This window comes from Globicephala melas, chromosome 4 (genome assembly GCF_963455315.2).
Source record: "Globicephala melas chromosome 4, mGloMel1.2, whole genome shotgun sequence".
In the NCBI taxonomy this organism is placed as follows: domain Eukaryota; kingdom Metazoa; phylum Chordata; class Mammalia; order Artiodactyla; family Delphinidae; genus Globicephala; species Globicephala melas.
The window spans coordinates 28,464,701-28,483,410 of record NC_083317.1 but is presented as its reverse complement, the minus strand read 5'-3'; the positions used below and the strand labels follow the sequence as shown (position 1 = coordinate 28,483,410).

The following is an 18,710-nucleotide window of genomic DNA, read 5'->3' as shown; positions in this document are numbered from 1 at the left end:
GGGAGAGAAAAAAACTCTTTCAATCTACTAAAAACATCTACAGTGTACTAAAAAAGTCCCCAAATTTGTCAATATTTTTGTTCTAAATATATTATTCAGTAGCATAAACACTGTGCAGTAGAAACGGCTGGAACACATGTTCAGAATAAAAGGGCTAGGTCGAGTTCTGTATAACCAGCAAAATGGAAGAACAAAATTATACATTGAAAACTGCATACTGGAACAAAACTAAGTAAGGACGTGCCTTGAATCTCTACTATATAATCAAGAAAAATGGTCATCAGATAGTTGATACCAGTCAAACCTTATTTGTAAAAATTATGTCTGAGAAGGGATAGAAATGGTTAAACCTTCTTAAATCAATAATCGCTTTTTACTTATTTAGAAAGAATTCCAATAGGAAGAGCACTTCTATGATTAGAGAGGGTAAGCTTTGTGTTTTGCAGTGTTAAGTATTTAGACCTGTGTGTTATCAGTGATGGACCCGGGGACAAAAGACGACTGGAAAAAACCAACTAAAATCGAGAACAGTAACAACAAAAAAAATCAGGACTGAGAAACTCAACTTCATAAACTATTTTACAGTCCTATATTGGCTACTGACAGGACTAGACACCATTCCAATCCACCAGCTGTCAATCTTAACAATTGAAGATGAAGAAACTCTTAGAGTCAAATTTTCCACAGCTTACTTCTGAAAGACCTTCTTTTACACCTTCCAACAATCTGTATAATAAAAAATTCCTTCCAGTTTTCATTTCTAAAAGATACCATGAGCTTTAAAAATAAAAACACTGGGGCTCATCCACTAGCTCTGTAACTAGGTAAATCTGTTTGAGTCTCAGTTTAATGTGTATGATACCAACTTATCGAATAGGACAGTTGTGAAAATTAGATAACATATATAAAACATCCAATAAAGCAAGTTCTCAAGAAATGCTACCTTTTCCCTCTTTATGCTCCTTATATCTCTAATAGATATTGCTAATAATTTACATAAATGCTTTTTTAAATGATAGCTTACTCTTTTTTTCTTTATTTGTTTATTTATTTTTGGCTGCATTGGGTCTTCATTCCATTCTATGAATCTAATGACACTAACTTGTCCATTTCACTATTACTGGACGTTTAAGCAGTTTCTAACAGTTTGTATTATGAATAGCACTGCTGCGAATAACTTGTTCACATTTCTGAGTTTTTTTTTTTTTTTTTTTTTTTGCGGTACACGGGCCTCTCACTGTTGTGGCCTCTCCCGTTGCGGAGCACAGGCTCCGGACGCGCCGGCTCAGCGGCCATGACTCACGGGCCCAGCCGCTCCGCGGCATGTGGGATCTTCCCGGACCAGGGGCACGAACCCGCGTCCCCTGCCTCGGCAGGCGGACTCTGAACCACTGCGCCACCAGGGAAGCCCCTGAGTTTTTTTTTAGGATAAGGACTCACTAGGTCAGAAAGTATAATACTCTTTTTTTTTTAATTTTTAAAAATTTTTTGCTGTGTTGGGTCTTTGTTGCTGCGCGTGGGCTTTCTCTAGTTGCAGCGAGTTTCTCTAGTTGCAGCGAGCGGGGGCTACTCTTTGTGGCGGTGCACGGGCTTCTCATTGTGTGGCTTCTATCGTTGCAGAGCACGGGCTCTAGGCGCGCGGGCTTCAGTAGTTGTAGTGCATGGGCTCAGTAGTTGTGGCTTGTGGGCCCTAGAGTGCAGGCTCAGTAGCTGCGGCGCATGGGCTTCGTTGCTCCGCGGCATGTGGGATCTTCCGGGACCAGGGCTCGAACCCACGTCCCCTGCATTGGCAGGTGGATTCCTAACCACTGTACCACCAGGGAAGTCCTACAGAATTGTTTTAATGTAATTTTATACTAATTAGGCAAAATCTATCCTTTCCAAAATTAAACAGTATAATAGAAACTGAAGTAGTACCACATTGCAAATGTTTTGGATACTCTGGTATATTAAACTATCTTTTTGTAAAACAGTACTACAAACCAAGAATCTGCCATTTCTAATTCCTAGCTACCAGAATCTGCAATTTAAAGTAGACCCATATATAGGTATTTTACTATGACTTGATACTTTAAAATATGTGACACTGTTAGTGATAACATACCTATTGATTCCACTATCCCACTGTTTATAAGATCATGCATTCAAAGCTAACTGCCACAAAAACAGAAATATAGGTCAATGGAACAGGATAGAAAGCCCAGAGATAAACCCACACACATATGGTCACCTTACTTTTGATAAAGGAGGCAAGAATATACAATGGAGAAAAGACAGCCTCTTCAATAAGTGGTGCTGGGAAAACTGGACAGCTACATGTAAAAGAATGAAATCAGAACACTCCCTAACACCATACATGAAAATAAACTCAAAATGGATTAAAGACCTAAGTGTAAGGCCAGACACTATAAAACTCTTAGAGGAACACATAGGCAGAACACTCTATGACATAAATCACAACAAGATCCTTTTTGACCCACCTCCTAGAGAAATGGAAATAAAACCAAAAATAAACAAATGGGACCTAATGAAATTTAAAAGCTTTTGCACAACAAAGGAAACCATAAACAAGATGAAAAGACAACCCTCAGAATGGGAGAAAATTTGCAAATGAAGCAACTGACAAAGGATTAATATCCAAAATTTACAAACAGCTCATGCAGCTCAACATCAAAACAACAAACAACCCAATCTAAAACTGGGCAGAGAATAACTGAGGCAGAAGAAAGGATAAGTGAACTGGAAGATAAAATAGTGGAAATAACTACTGCAGAGCAGAATAAAGAAAAAAGAATGAAAAGAAATGAGGACAGCGTCAGAGACCTCTGGGACAACATTAAATGCACCAACATTCGAATTATAGGGGTCCCAGAAGAAGAAGAGAAAAAGAAAGGTACTGAGAAAATATTTGAAGAGATTATAGTTGAAAACTTCCCTAACATGGGAAAGGAAATAGTTAATCAAGTCCAGGAAGCACAGAGAGTCCCATACAAGATAAATCCAAGGAGAAACACGCCAAAACACATATTAATCAAACTATCAAAAATTAAATACAAAGAAAACGTATTAAAAGCAGCAAGGGAAAAAAAAAAAAAAAAACAAATAACAGAAAAGGGAATCCCCATAAGGTTAACAGCTGATCTTTCAGCAGAAACTCTGCAAGCCAGAAGGGAGCGGCAGGACATATTTAAAGTGACGAAGGAGAAAAACCTACAACCAAGATTACTCTACCCAACAAGGATCTCATTCAGATTTGATGGAGAAATTAAAACCTTTACAGACAAGCAAAAGGTGAGAGAGTACAGCACCACCCAACCAGCTTTACAACAAATGCTAAAGGAACTTCTCTAGGCAAGAAACACAAGAGAAGAAAAAGACCTACAATAACAAACCGAAAACAATTAAGAAAATGGGAATAGGAACATGCATATTGATAATTACCTTAAATGTAAATGGATTAAATGCTCCCACCAAAAGACAGAGACTGGCTGAAAGGATACAAAAACAAGACCCATATATATGCTGTCTACAAGAGACCCACTTCAGACCCAGGGACACATACAGACTGAAACTGAGGGGATGGAAAAAGATATTCCATGCATATGGAAATCAAAAGAAAGCTGGAGTAGCAATTCTCATATCAGACAAAATAGACTTTAAAATAAAGACTATTAGAAGACACAAAGAGACACTACATAGTGATCAAGGGATCGATCCAAGAAGAAGATATAACAATTGTTATATGCATCCAACATAGGAGCACCTCAATACATAAGGCAAATGCTAACAGCCATAAAAGGGGAAATCGACAGTAACACATTCACAGTAGGGGACTTTAACACCCCACTTTCACCAATGGACAGATCATCCAAATGAAAATAAATAAGGAAACACAAGCTTTAAATGATACATTAAACAAGATGGACTTAATTGATATTTATAGGACATTCCATCTAAAAACAACAGAATACATATTTTTCTCAAGTGCTCATGGAACATTCTCCAGGATAGATCATATCTTGGGTCACAAATCAAGCCTTGGTAAATTTAAGAAAACTGAAATTGTATCAAGTATCTTTTCCGACCACAATGCTATGAGACTAGATATCAATTACAGGAAAAGATCTGTAAAAAATACAAACACACGGAGGCGAAACAACACATTACTTAATAAGGAAGTGATCACTGAAGAAATCAAAGAGGAAATCAAAAGATACTTAGAAACAAATGACAATGGAGACACGACAACCCAAAACCTATGGGATGCAGCAAAAGCAGTTCTAAAAAAAGCAGTTGTTTATAGCAATACAATCCTACCTTAAGAAACAGGAAACATCTCGAATAAACAACCTAACCTTGCACCTAAAGCAATTAGAGAAATAAGAACAAAAAACCCCCAAAGTTAGCAGAAGGAAAGAAATCATAAAGATCAGATCAGAAATGAATGAAAAAGAAATGAATGAAAAGATAGCAAAGATCAATAAAACTAAAAGCTGGTTCTTTGAGAAGATAAACAAAATTGATAAACCATTAGCCAGACTCATCAAGAAAAAAGGGAGAAGACTCAAATCAATAGAATTAGAAATGAAAAAGGAGAAGTAACAACTGACACTGCAGAAATACAAAAGATCATGAGAGATTACTACAAGCAACTCTATGCCAATAAAATGGACAACCTGGAAGAAATGGACAAATTCTTAGAAAGGCACAACCTGCCGAGACTGAATATCAGGAAGAAATAGAAAATATGAACAGACCAATCACAAGCACTGAAACTGAAACTGTGATTAAAAATCTTCCAACAAACAAAAGCCCAGGACCAGATGGCTTCACAGGCGAATTCTATCAAACATTTAGAGAAGAGCTAACACCTATCCTTCTCAAACTCTTCCAAAATATAGCAGAGGGAGGAACACTCCCAAACTCATTCTATGAGGCCACCATCACCCTGATACCAAAACCAGACAAAGATGTCACAAATAAAGAAAACTACAGGCCAATATCACTGATGAACATAGATGCAAAAATCCTCAACAAAATACTAGCAAACAGAATCCAACAGCACATTAAAAGGATCATACACCACGATCAAGTGGGGTTTATTCCAGGAATGCAAGGATTCTTCAATATACACAAATCAATCAACGTGATACACCATATTAACAAATTGAAGGAGAAAAACCATATGATCATCTCAATGATGCAGAGAAAGCTTTTGACAAAATTCAACACCTATTTATGATAAAAGCCCTCCAGAAAGTAGGCATAGAGGGAACTTTCCTCAACATAATAAAGGCCATATACAACAAACCCACAGCCAACATCGTCCTCAATGGTGAAAAACTGAAACCATTTCCACTAAGATCAGGAATAAGACAAGGCTGCCCACTCTCACCACTATTATTCAACGTAGTTTTGGAAGTTTTAGCCACAGAAATCAGAGAAGAAAAAGAAATAAAAGGAATCCAAATTGGAAAAGAAGTAAAGCTGTCACTGTCTGCTATGACATGATACTATACATAGAGAATCCTAAAGATGCTACCAGAAAACTACTAGAGCTAATCAATGAATTTGGTAAAGTAGCAGGATACAAAATGAATGCACAGAAATCTCTGGCATTCCTTTACACTAATGATGAAAAATCTGAAAGTGAAATCAAGAAAACCCTCCCATTTACCACTGCAACAAAGAGAATAAAATATCTAGGAATAAACCTACCTAAAGAGACAAAAGACCTGTATGCAGAAAATTGTAAGACACTGACGAAAGAAATTAAAGATGATACAAATAGATGGAGAGATATACCATGTTCTTGGATTGATAGAATCAACATTATGAAAATGACTCTAGTACCCAAAGCAACCTACGGATTCAATGCAATCCCTATCAAACTACCACTGGCATTTTTCACAGAACTAGAACAAAAAATTTCACAATTTGTATGGAAACACAAAAGACCCCGAATAGCCAAAGCAATACTGAGAACGAAAAACGGAGCTGGAGGAATCAGGCTCCCTGACTTCAGACTACACTACAAAGCTACAGTAATCAAGACAGTATGGTACTGGCACAAAAACAGAAAGATAGATCAGTGGAACAGGATAGAAAGCCCAGAGATAAACGCACACACATATGGTCACCTTTTCTTTGATAAAGGAAGCAGGAATGTACAGTGGAGAAAGGACAGCCTCTTCAATAAGTGGTGCTGGGAAAACTGGACAGGTGGATGTAAAAGTATGAGATTAGAACACTCCCTAACACCATACACAAAAATAAGCTCAAAATGGATTAAAGACCTAAATGTAAGGCCAGAAACTATCAAACTCTTAGAGGAAAACATAGGCAGAACACTCTATGACATAATCACAGCAAGATCCTTTCTGACCCACCTCCTAGAGAAATGGAAATAAAAACAAAAATAAACAAATGGGACCTAATGAAACTTCAAAGCTTTTGCACAGCAAAGGAAACCATAAACAAGACCAAAAGACAACCCTCAGAATGGGAGAAAATATTTGCAAATGAAGCAACTGACAAAGGATTAATCTCCAAAATTTACAAGCAGCTCATGCAGCTCAATAACAAAAAAACAAACAACCCAATCCAAAAATGGGCAGAAGACCTAAACAGACATTTCTCCAAAGAAGATATACAGACTGCCAACAAACACATGAAAGAATGCTCAATGTCATTAATCATTAGATAAATGCAACTCAAAACTACAATGAGATATCATCTCACACCGGTCAGAATGGCCATCATCAAAAAATCTAGAGACAATAAATGCTGGAGAGGGTGTGGCGAAAAGGGAACACTCTTGCACTGCTGGTGGGAATGTGAATTGGTACAGCCACTATGGAGAACAGTATGGAGGTTCCTTAAAAAACTACAAATAGAACTACCATATGACCCAGCAATCCCACTACTGGGCATATACCCTGAGAAAACCATAATTCAAAAAGAGTCATGTACCACAATGTTCATTGCAGCTCTATTTACAATAGCCAGGAGATGGAAGCAACCTAAGTGTCCATCATCGGATGAATGGATAAAGAAGATGTGGCACATATATACAATGGAATATTACTCAGCCATAAAAGAAATGAAATTGAGTTATTTGTAGTGAGGTGGATGGACCTAGAGTCTGTCATAGAGAGTGAAGTCAGAAAGAGAAAGACAAATACTGTATGCTAACACATATATATGGAATCTAAGAAAAAAAAATGTCATGAAGAACCTATGGGTAAGACAGGAATAAAGACACAGACCTACTAGAGAATGGACTTGAGGAAAGGGGGAGGGGGAAGGGTAAGCTGTGACAAAGTGAGAGGGTGACATGGACATATATACACTACTAAACTTAAAATAGATAGCTAGTGGGAAACAGCCACATAGCACAGGGAAATCAGCTCGGTGCTTTGTGACCACCTAGAGGGGTGGGATAGGGAGGGTGGGAGGGAGGGAGATGCAAGAGGTAAGAGATATGGGAACATATGTATAACTGATTCACTTTGTTATAAAGCAGAAACTAACACACCATTGTAAAGCAATTATACTCCAATAAAGATGTTAAAAATAAATAAAAATAAAAATGGGCAGAAAACCTAAACAGACATTTCTCCAAAGAAGATATACAGATTGCCAACAAACACATGAAGGGATGCTCAACATCACTATCATTAGAGAAATGCAAATCAAAACTACAATGAGGTATGACCTCACACTAGTCAGAATGGCCACCATCAAAAAGTCTACAAACAATATATGCTGGAGAGGGTGTGGAGAAAAGGGAACCCTCTTGCTCTGTTGGTGGGAATGTAAATTGATACAGACACTATGGAGAACAGTATGGAGGTTCCTTAAAAACGTAAAAATAGAACTACCATACGATCCAGCAATCCCACTACTGGGCATATACCCTGAGGAAACCATAATTCAAAAAGAGTCACGTACCACAGTGTTCATTGCAGCTCTATTTACAGTAGCCAGGACATGGAAACAACCTAAGTGTCCATCGAAAGATGAACGGATAAAGAAGATGTGGCACAGATATACAATGGAATATTACTCAGCCATAAAAAGAAATGAATTTGAGTTATTTGTAGTGAGGTGGATGGACCTAGAGTCTGTCATAAAGAGTGAAGTCAGTCAGAAAGAGAAAAACAAATACCATATGCTAACACATATATATGGAATCTAAAAAAAAAAAAAAAAAAAATGGTTCAGTAGAACCTAGGGTCAGGACAGGAATAAAGACACAGACATAGAGAATGGACTTGAGCACACGGGGAGGCCGAAGGGTAAGCTGGGACGAAGTGAGAGAGTGGCAGAGTGGCATGGACTTACATTTACTACCAAATATAAAATAGATAGCTAGTGGGAAGCAGCCACATAGCACAGGGAGATCAGCTTGGTGCTTTGTATCCACCTAGAGGGGTGGGATAGGGAGGGTGGGAGGGAGACACAAGAGGGAGGAGATATGGGGATATATGTATATGTATAGCTGATTTACTTTGTTATAAGGCAGAAACTAACACCATTGTAAAGCAATTATACGCCAATAAAGATGTTTAGAAAAGTAAAATAAAATAAAAATAAAATATTATGAAGCTAAAAAAAAGGAAACTGCCAGATTTTTATGCTGCACAGTGAGCTTCCCTGAGTGTTGCCTAATCTTTCTTTTTCTTATCTTCATTAACTAGAAGAAATAAACCTATTAGTTTACCAAAAAGTATCAGTCTTGTCAGTGATAAGAGACAAATCAATTTCAATTCTATTAAAGACATATGATTTTTAAAAATCTTAAAAATTTTCACTTGAATTTCAAAAGTCTTTTGATTTTTATAGTGAAAAATATTGTTGATAGTGTAAATGGTCATTAACAGGGATACTGTGAAGATACTTAACTTCAAAGATGCCTAAAATACATTAAGCTAAGAGTTCAGGTTTTGAATCTTCGTTCACCTAACTTAATTTTTCTGAGATTCTGGAGATAATGTTACCTAATTAATAGGGCTATAAAAAAGATTTAATGAACTAAGACATGCAAAGCACATAGCATTGTGTATGGTGTCCCCTAAGTATTCATAAGTGGAAGCAGACTCTATAGCAAATAAATTTCTTTCTAAGGTAAAAAAGCAAAAACAGCTCAGAAAAAAAAAAGAAAGAAAAAACTGAACTATACTGCTATGTCTTGCATTTTTCTGTAGTATGAAAAATAATCCAGAACTTGTATCATCAGAGTAGTATAAATAACAGTAAAAAGCCAAAGATTAAGCATTATTCCAATTTTATACAAATTAAAAAGTGGTACTACAATTACAGCTTCTGAGAGAAATAAAACATGGCACATCTAATTCACATTCATGCACAAAAATACATACATACACACACACTACATAAGAAGCATTCTGATAAGAGGCTATCACAACATGTACCTGAGAGATCTAAGTTTCAGCCTAGAGCCTGTCACTTACTACCCTATAACCTTGGCCCCTTTCTTAATTACTCTCAAGTTTCTTCACTTACAAAAGAGAGACAACAAGCTGTATCACAGAGAACAGTTGGGAGGGTTAAAGGCTATACAGTCCTGCGGGACCTGTGATGTCCATAGCTTCTATCAAATTACCAAACGATTACTCGAACCACAAAATATTAAGAAATGTCACAGGTTTGTCAAAAAGTTTAAAAACCTTTAAAGATATAAATGATTTTAAAGTATTACTATTTCCATGAATTCCAGTGTTTCAGAAGCCTGGTAGGAATTTAATTTTGTAAGAATTTTAATATTCCATGAACACTGGACGAAAGAGAATTCCTACACATGTAAACCCTAAACCAAATGCCTGCACCCATAGCTTAAGAAACTCCATCAAGGGCTTCCCTGGTGGCACAGTGGTTACGAATCCGTCTGCCAGTGCAGGGGACATGGGTTCGAGCCCTGGTCCGGGAAGATCCCACATGCTGTGGAGCAACTAAGCCTGTGCGCCACAACTACTGAGCCTGCACTCCGGAGCCCGCGAGCCACAACTACTGAAGCCCATGAGCCTAGAGCCCGTGCTCCGCAACAAGAGAAGCCACCGCAGTGAGAAGCCCGCGCACCGCAACGAAGAGTAGCCCCTGCTCGCTGCAACTACAGGAAGCCTGCACACGGAAACAAAGACCCAACACAGCCAAAAACAAATAAATAAAATGGATATATATTAAAAAAAAAAAAAAAAAAGAAACTCCATCAAATAAGACTGAAAAACTCACTGATGATTAGAGATATATTTTTTATATAACATTATCTGACAACTGTTGTGTTATCTGGTTTAGCGGTGTGTGTGTGTGTGTGTGTGTGTACAGTACTGCATTAGCTTCCGAATTGAGTCCCCTCCAAAACATTCTCCACACTGTAGCCCATGCTCTTCGTAAAAGATAAATCCCTTTGACTAAAAACTCATTATGGTTTCCCGTCTCACTTCAAATAGTCTAAATTCCTCTCTACAGTCTACAAGGTCCTGCATAATCTGGCTCCAGAGAATCTAACGAACCTTATCTCATGTCATTTAGCCCCTTGCTCATTATACCCTAGTCAGGCGCTGTCCAGCAAAACGTAATGAGAACTACAAATGTAATTTTAAATGATCTAGTAGTCATATTTTTTTAAGTTTAAAAGGTAAAATTAATTTGAATATATTTTATTTAACCCAATATATCTAAAATATTATGGTATCAATATAAAACCAATAGAAAATTCTTAAAATGTTTTACATCTTTTTATTGTCATACTACATCTTCTAAATTGCTGGGTAGTTTACACTTAGAGCACATCTCAATTCGGACAGGCCACGTGTGGCTCCAGGCTACTAGACTGGAGAGCATAACCCTAACTACACAGACTTCCTTCGATCCCAAAACAGACAGTTCTTCCCGGCCCTTCAGCCAGTGGGGTGCACGTGTGGGTCCTGATTCCCGGAAAGCTCTTCCTACAGCTGCTGCTTTGCCTCCCTCACACAGTTCACCTGAAATGTTACTTCCCAAGACAAGCCTTTCCCAACGGCCTTCCTAAGTGGGTCTCCCCATGTATTCCCTAGCAGAGCACCCAGGAGATCAATCGTCTTAGGACTTCTCTCATTCTGTAATACTTTTTCCTTGTTTTTTGTTTTTGTTTTTTTAATACTTGTTTACTGCTTGTCTTCTACTGTTACACCGTACTTACTGCTCCAGGAGGACAAGGATTAGTTTTATTCTATTTGCTACAGGCACAGCTGAGACACAATTTCTGCTGAATAAGTGGATGTCTATACATATTCTTAGTTTCTCTCTGACCGCTTAATTCTATACATAATACTAAAAAGCAACTGGCAGCATAGGAAATATACATACAATTACTTAAATTTATCATGTAAGCCAAGTAAAGATGATTACAAGGTATAACTTTAAGAAATCCTTCTGATTTTCAAGTAATACGCTTTTATAAAGATCAAAAGAAATAATCACTTCACTTAAAATTACAAGTACGATATAATGAAAAAGTAACATCTTATTTAAGCTGAGATCAAATCGTAAGAAATTTCTAATATTCCTCTCTTCTGTGCAGTCCAGAGAAAAGTACTGTGTTAATTGTTGTTTATTTGGCTTTTACATTTGTTAAACTCAGATCACCCCAGTGTCCTAAGGATCTGCAAAAGTCTATAATTGCTAAATAATTTCTATAATTAAAGGAAGAAAAGTCTAGAAACTATGAGTGGCACTTGAAGAAAATGAAAACTTTTTAGCTAAGATTTAAACAAATTAAACTTTACCTTATCTGCCCTGGGTTCTCATTTTCCAAATTATTTTCTATAATTCTAAAGTGAGGTCCATGATTCACTTAGACATTTTATACTGTTAGATGGAAAGGTGGTCATTGAAAATTATGCACAGTTTTTGATACATATTTGAATAAAGTCAATACTACAAATAAAAATCACATAACTGATCAAGGCAAAGAATATGTAGTTTGTGAGAGGGAATCATATTATTAAAGTTACAGACCCTTTTTTTTTTTTTTAGTTTGAAATATGAGACTAAATTAACAGGTAAAAAAATAGGAATAAGAGTTTAAACTCGGCTTCACCACGCTGCATATAGAAGATGAAAAGACTGTGTCATTCATTATGAGATACCCGAACAGCTCTGCTACATCATATTACGGTTACTTGACAAGTCCTCTTATTAACAGTGGTATAAAGCATACATCCACAGAGGGCATGACTATCTTACACTCAGACACGCACACCTACAAATAAATAATTATCAGATATATATAATGGTCCAGGCACTACACACTGTCTTCTCATTTAACCTTCATACTAACCTAGAGAGGTTGATATGATAATAATCCCCATTTTGAAGAGAAGCAAAGTGAAGTTTAGAGAGGTTAAATAGTTTGCCTGCAAACCTTGCTCTGTCCAATTGTTGAACTTTCAAAAAGCTAGGTGTGAATTTTAATCTACTAATAGGAGGGAAAGGCTTGGAAATAGTTTACTGCCATCCGTACGACTTATACGCTTCATGTAAACTTGATTTGGAGCATGAGCCAAGTCCCTAAACCACACCTCCACTGCCCACTGGTCTCCCCACTGCCCCTATGCTTGGTCAATTTGGTTTTCTGACAGTGTCTCTAGTTCTTTGTTCATTTCTCCATTGGAAATAAAACCAGCCCAGCTGGATGAAGGCAAGTCTAGTCTTGTCAGTCACTGCTTTTTGGACGGACCCTCTCAGTCTTTAACTTGGATACCCATCTGACATGTACTGCCAGGACCTACTGTATTTGCAAACCAAACTCTACCCCCTGGAGTCTAATCTTTCCATGAACAATCTGAATTAGAATATTTCTTGAATTTGGCAATTCAACATTTAATTATGTTTGCAGGGGGTCATGCCTGGTTAGTACCCCTCCTTGGAGGTCCCTACACGGCAAGAGTCTCAGTTGGCTGCCCACTTTCTTTGCTCAGCCTGATTACACTATTAAAGAAAACACTGCTGTAAGATATTAAATATTAATGGGTTATAGTGTAATTATTTGAGATTGTAAATAAATTCACAAATTTATTCTAATACAGATACTATAATTGTATATATTTTCCTCGTTTTTAGTATATTTCTTAAGTGATATGCAATATCTTTGTCATTCTTCTGGAGTAAGAATACACTGGTAGAAAAAGAAAAAACGAGAAAAGGAAGGGTACACTGGATCCACACTCACAGCGAGCAATCAGTAATTGTGTGTGTGTATAATTCATAACCAAACAGACTGTAAATTAAACTGAAAGTATATCATTTTAAATATATATAGTGATATACATAAACATATATATAATGATTTAATGTCCGTTTGCTTTAACTTACAGTCCATTTGGTTATGAATTAAAATTACTGTGGCTATAGGTATAAGATTTGGCTAGTAGCAACATAACAATTATTATTTTAGAAGGATAAAATCAGGCAAAGAGTTGACAGCATATGAAAAAATGATCACTTTTTATAAAACTAGGCAATTTGTATTTTAGCCCCAGCTCAGCTACTAAGTAGTTTTATAACAGTGACCAAGTATCAACCTTTGTAAAGGCCAATTTTCTCATGTGTTAAATATACTCTTTATATTAACTGATCTGTAAGGTTCTACCACTCAAAAACTCTGGTCTAAGCCTAGCTAATGTTGAACACCTAACAATAAAAACATTTGTCATTAACTGAGCTGAGAGAAGTTATCACCCACATATTTAAAGTTGTCCTCACGAATGACTTTCATTTCATGGCTTAAAGTATTAGTAACAGTCATAATAACAAGCCAAACGTTTATTTCCTCCAAAGATTTAAATCTCTCTGACTAAAGTTACAGTGCAGTTTTCTTGGATGTTTAAAATAATTTGTTGATATTGGTTAGTAAGCATAATGTATCTAGACTCATACAATGACTCTAAGAAGACATAGATTTCACCGCTTTAAAAATTCAACATCACAGCAGGCCAGCATATGAGGAAAAAGAATGGACGCAGGGCTTCCCTGGTGGCACAGTGGTTGGGGGTCCGCCTGCCAATGCAGGGGACATGGATTCGTGCCCCGGTCCGGGAAGATCCCACATGCTGCGGAGCGGCTGGGCCCGTGAGCCATGGCCGCTGAGCCTTTGCGTCCGGAGCCTGCGCTCTGCAGCGGGAGAGGCCACAACAGTGAGAGGCCCGCGTACCGTAAAAAAAAAAAAAAAAAAAAAAAGAATGGACGCAAAGTGAGGCGAAGAAGGACTCTAAGTGTGTCTGTCTACACATGCTTGTCTGTGTTCAGAGGAAGAACAATTTAAGCCACAGTCACTTGAACTACTCTGACTGAAAAAACAATTCTGCAAACACAGTTCCTACTCTGGTTCTGAAACACTGAATTCCCATTCCTTCAACACCTAGAATGCTTTCAGAAAGGAAGCAGATGCTAAAAACTACTACCGTGAGAACAGTGGAAATGTAAATAGACAAGAGTAAAAACAAAGTGTGTGTGTGTGTGTGTGTGTGGGAGAGTGGTTGAGTGTCCTTTATTCATTTGACTAACAAATATTTATTGATCAGATACTAGGTGCCAGGTACAGTGTCAAGCACTATGGCTATTTTGGTAAATAAAGAACACAGCTTTTGTCTGTAAAAAACAATCAAATAAAGAACACAGCTTTTGTCTGTAAAAAACAATCTCCCACTCCATCAAAAAGAAGTACAACCACCAACGCAAGAAAAGAAAACATAAACATAAATTTCCCCTACTTGGTAGTTCCTCCATCATCTTCCCATTCTGAGTTGTTTATATATTAAATATACACATTCCATGTACTTCTTTTGTAAGGGTGAAAGGTAACAGGATTTTCAAAATTTGTAAGATAATTACAAAATTAAAAACTAAAATTTTAACTAGAAAGAGTTCAGAACATCTTTTATGCTGGAAAATAAAATATTCTTAGTTCTATGGTTTATTTTTTCCTCTACATTTTCTCAATCCACATTTTTTCAAAAAAAAACTTCCCACAAAACTATGTAAGAGTACAATACTAATAATTTTGATGGCTGATATTCAACTGAAAACAGTTAGTAGTCTTAATTTGGTCACTAAGTTAAAAAGTTCTTAAAAACATCTCTTTTCCTTAATAGATAACATGACCTCAAATAGTTAATTTTAATCAATGTTTTATGTCAGAAAACCGTATTTCGTTAACTTCACAAATGCTTATAATCATCAAAGTAGTCTAGATAACCATTTAGAAATTTAGCTAATTTCATATTTTTCATCTTTATAATGAAAATAGTGATATTCATTCCTTATTTCTCAAGATTACTGGTAAAATTAAAGAACTTGTTGAATAAAAAAACAAACAAAAACAAAAACAGCAACAACAAAAAAAACCAAATGCTTAAAAATGTTTCTCCATTCACACATTTTTCTACAAAAGTACCTGGGAATAGTCGAGACCAATATCCATGGCCTCTGATTACACCCATCTTCCGTATCAGAATGTTTTTACAATGTATAATTAGTATATGCAGAACAATTACTCACACATTTAAATGGGAGTGAAATGTAATCTAAAAAATGTAAAGCTATATACTGATTTTAAGAACATAAAAGGAAACAATGGAAAACAACTTTAATTCCATCAGTGAACTATTTTGCTTGCTCTCTCTCCTAAATCAAGTGCTCTGATTGTAATCGAAGGATCAGGACAGGGACAGAAGAGGCAAAGGGCACTTGCAGTTCACACAAGGCAGGAGACTTGGACAAGAGGAATTTCTCCTCTACCCTCACAGTACAGATTTTCACATAACCTGAAGAGTGCAGCTACGACAACATCTCAAGAGTGCCTGAAAATGGCAAGGGGTCAAACCCCAATCATAGGTGCTTCAATCATTTTGTGAAATATTAAAACATTTATTCAATTCATATTAAGAAATCCCAAATTTTACACCATAAGTCTCTATCCGAAGAACGTTCACAGAATTAATATATATAAAAAAAAAACTGGAAGAAACATTGCAATTTCCTTTCCCACAGCAGAATCAAACAGTACAATATTTATACAACAAAACTAGTGAAAGAATAAACTAAATACATTTCTTAATTTCTTTAATGTAGCTTAAGGTGGTATAGTGGCTACCTTTTTTTTTTCTTTTTTTAATGAAAATCTCTTTCCTATTCTCTGCATCACGTTATGTAGGACCTTTAACAACATAACGTACTGGAAAATAATTAAAAATCATTTCCTAAACTAATTAGGTTCATAACCACCTCCCTGACTTCTCCCATTCATCTTGTGCTTAAAATTTTACATTACTGGCTAGAATTTCATCTCTGCCTGACACGTTTCAAGCAGTGAAACAGATTAGTGCCTCAGAACACTTTATAGTGTTTTGTTATCAATCAGGTTACGTTCCCAGCGATGCTTTCAGCAAAATGATCTTATTCGAATGAACTCTCATGGTCTGAAGTAAATAAAGCTGTAACCCACTGCTCTTGCATACTTTCCATTCATTTACTTCCTTTTTTAAACTTAGACTTATAGCACGTGCCATAGAAAGAGCGCGTGTTAAATATTCCTGGAGTGTCACAATATGTAATACAATAAAACAGATTACAACCCTACCTTTCTTTCACAGCAGTGGTGCCAAGCACAGGTACACCGGAGCAATCAATTTGTTCTGCAGACAGTAAGGCTTTCACAGAATACTAATGGAAAATCTCTTTTCTTTCTCCTTTGCCTTGACTCCCCAATGCCCAGGTCCCGACCAATACAAGGAAGAGGGCGGTATGTCTTCTGCTGAGATAACCACAACTACTAATCAAGTCTACGTGTACAAGGGCACAGGATTAAACCTCCACCAAGCCTGAGTCAGAGTTTGAGAGCAGCTAAACACATGCACAGCACGGTCAAAATTAAACACACACACACACACACACACACACACACTCATACACCATGCACAAACCATGAAAATACAGATGTGTCTACTTCAGTGAACTAATTCATCACACTTTTACCACTGATAGTTTTTTACCTCAGGGGCATAAAATTATCTCCCATAGAACTGAGGGCTTAGATTCAACGGTACCCAACAACAATTTTTTTTTTTTCCAGAAAACAAGAATCATGAACAATATTTTTTGCATTAAACTGTTCACTGTTTTTAAAAGAAGGCATTTTTCTAAATTGGACTATCCAATACAGTTTACATGGACTTACTCTTTCAAGTATTAATATAGGGTTAACAGACTCAGCAAGGATTCTTAAGAGTTTGCACTTAAAAAAGGGTATTATAATAGCTCAAATCCACTTATCCAAGAAAAACATGTATATTACCAATAGTGAAAAGATATCTAAAAGATCTTCATTTATCTTTTAGTTTTTACATTAAATATAATCCCATGGTATTTAACAAATATTTTCAGGTCTCAAAAAATTACTTAAAAAACATCTTTAGCATTTTATAATTATGACGGCATGGTGGTATTTATGATCTCATTAATCCAGAGTTTTGAGGTTCCTTTCAATTAAGCATTTTCACTTGGCTTACTTTTCTTTTATTCGAAATATGAAAAGGTATGCCAATCATTGAGTAGGGTGATGACAGAAGTTGTTAAATATTTTTTAACAATATAGCAATGCCTCATTTTTATGTGCCTGCCTTAATTTTCAAGTAACTCTTGAAAAGTACCGATAGTCAAAGGACTGCAAACTAAACAATAATTAAGAACAAAACACTCTGGATGACTGGAGAAAATTATGAGGAGGCTTTCTAAACCAGCTCTATTTTCATGTAAACAACTGCTTTAAACTGCTAAAATACACGTGTCTTATTCTGCACTCTTCCTTTTTCTAAAAAAAAAAAAAAAAAATCAGCAGAACAATTAAGAAATACTAAGCCTTCTATGAAGTATTGCAATAATGTTTAACCGAGACTGATGCATTTGTCCTTGACACACTGACCATGTCATCAGGCTACTGTCATGTGATATCATGTCATTTCCCCACCTGGCTAGTGACCTTGTCCTCTAAATGACCTAAAGCTTCCCTCAAGTAGCAGGAGGCCCCTCCCCGCTGCCTCAGCAAGGTCGTATGGGTCAGCGTGTCCTCATCTATAATCCACCACCATTTGTCAGCGGGGAGGCTGGAGAAGGCAGGCTTGCTACAAGGGGAGAATGCCCAATTAGGCAGCTGTCACACAAAGCATAGGCTGCAAAATTATCCCCTGTCAAAAGAAAGAGCAGCTGCGGGTGCCAGTTACAGCAACCTTTCAACCCTTTAGGTACTGGAAACTACACAGAAGTAAATGAAGAACAATTAGCGATAACAAATCGATGAATTAGGACAGTAAATTAGAAATTACTAGCAGGTGAGCTTGGGTCATACATGACATAAGGGCATACCAGACTCCATGCAAGGGCAGGGATGCGCAGAATCGCACTACCCATTTCCTTGCATGTCGATTTCCCTCCAGCATTTTCTTCTGGCAAACCTAAAATCCTTTAAAATAGCCCTAAGCTAAAAGTGTATATACCTTTTTACTTTTCATGGAGGACCCAAATACACTGCTTCTTGACAGGAGAAAATCTTCCAGAATATTAAATCTAGTCAATTCTAAACCGTTCCTCTAATACAATCCATCAGGCTATCCCCTGAAACTTAGTTATTTGTTGGCCACAAAGTCCAAAAT

General features: G+C 36.8%; 1 protein-coding gene across 11 annotated transcripts in view; it reads right to left on the bottom strand.

Annotated features, from left to right (window-relative positions):
- NRIP1 (nuclear receptor interacting protein 1) overlaps positions 1-18,710 on the bottom strand; it is a 190,684-nt gene that overhangs the window by 116,579 nt on the left and 55,395 nt on the right. The window contains exon 1 of one of the 11 annotated variants that reach the window (XM_060297896.1): positions 16,643-16,662. The exons of the other annotated variants lie outside the window; for them this stretch is intronic. The gene's annotated coding sequence lies outside the window, so the exon portion shown is untranslated. Of the gene's footprint in view, positions 1-16,642; positions 16,663-18,710 lie in introns of those variants that run through there. 11 annotated transcript variants of the gene reach the window in all.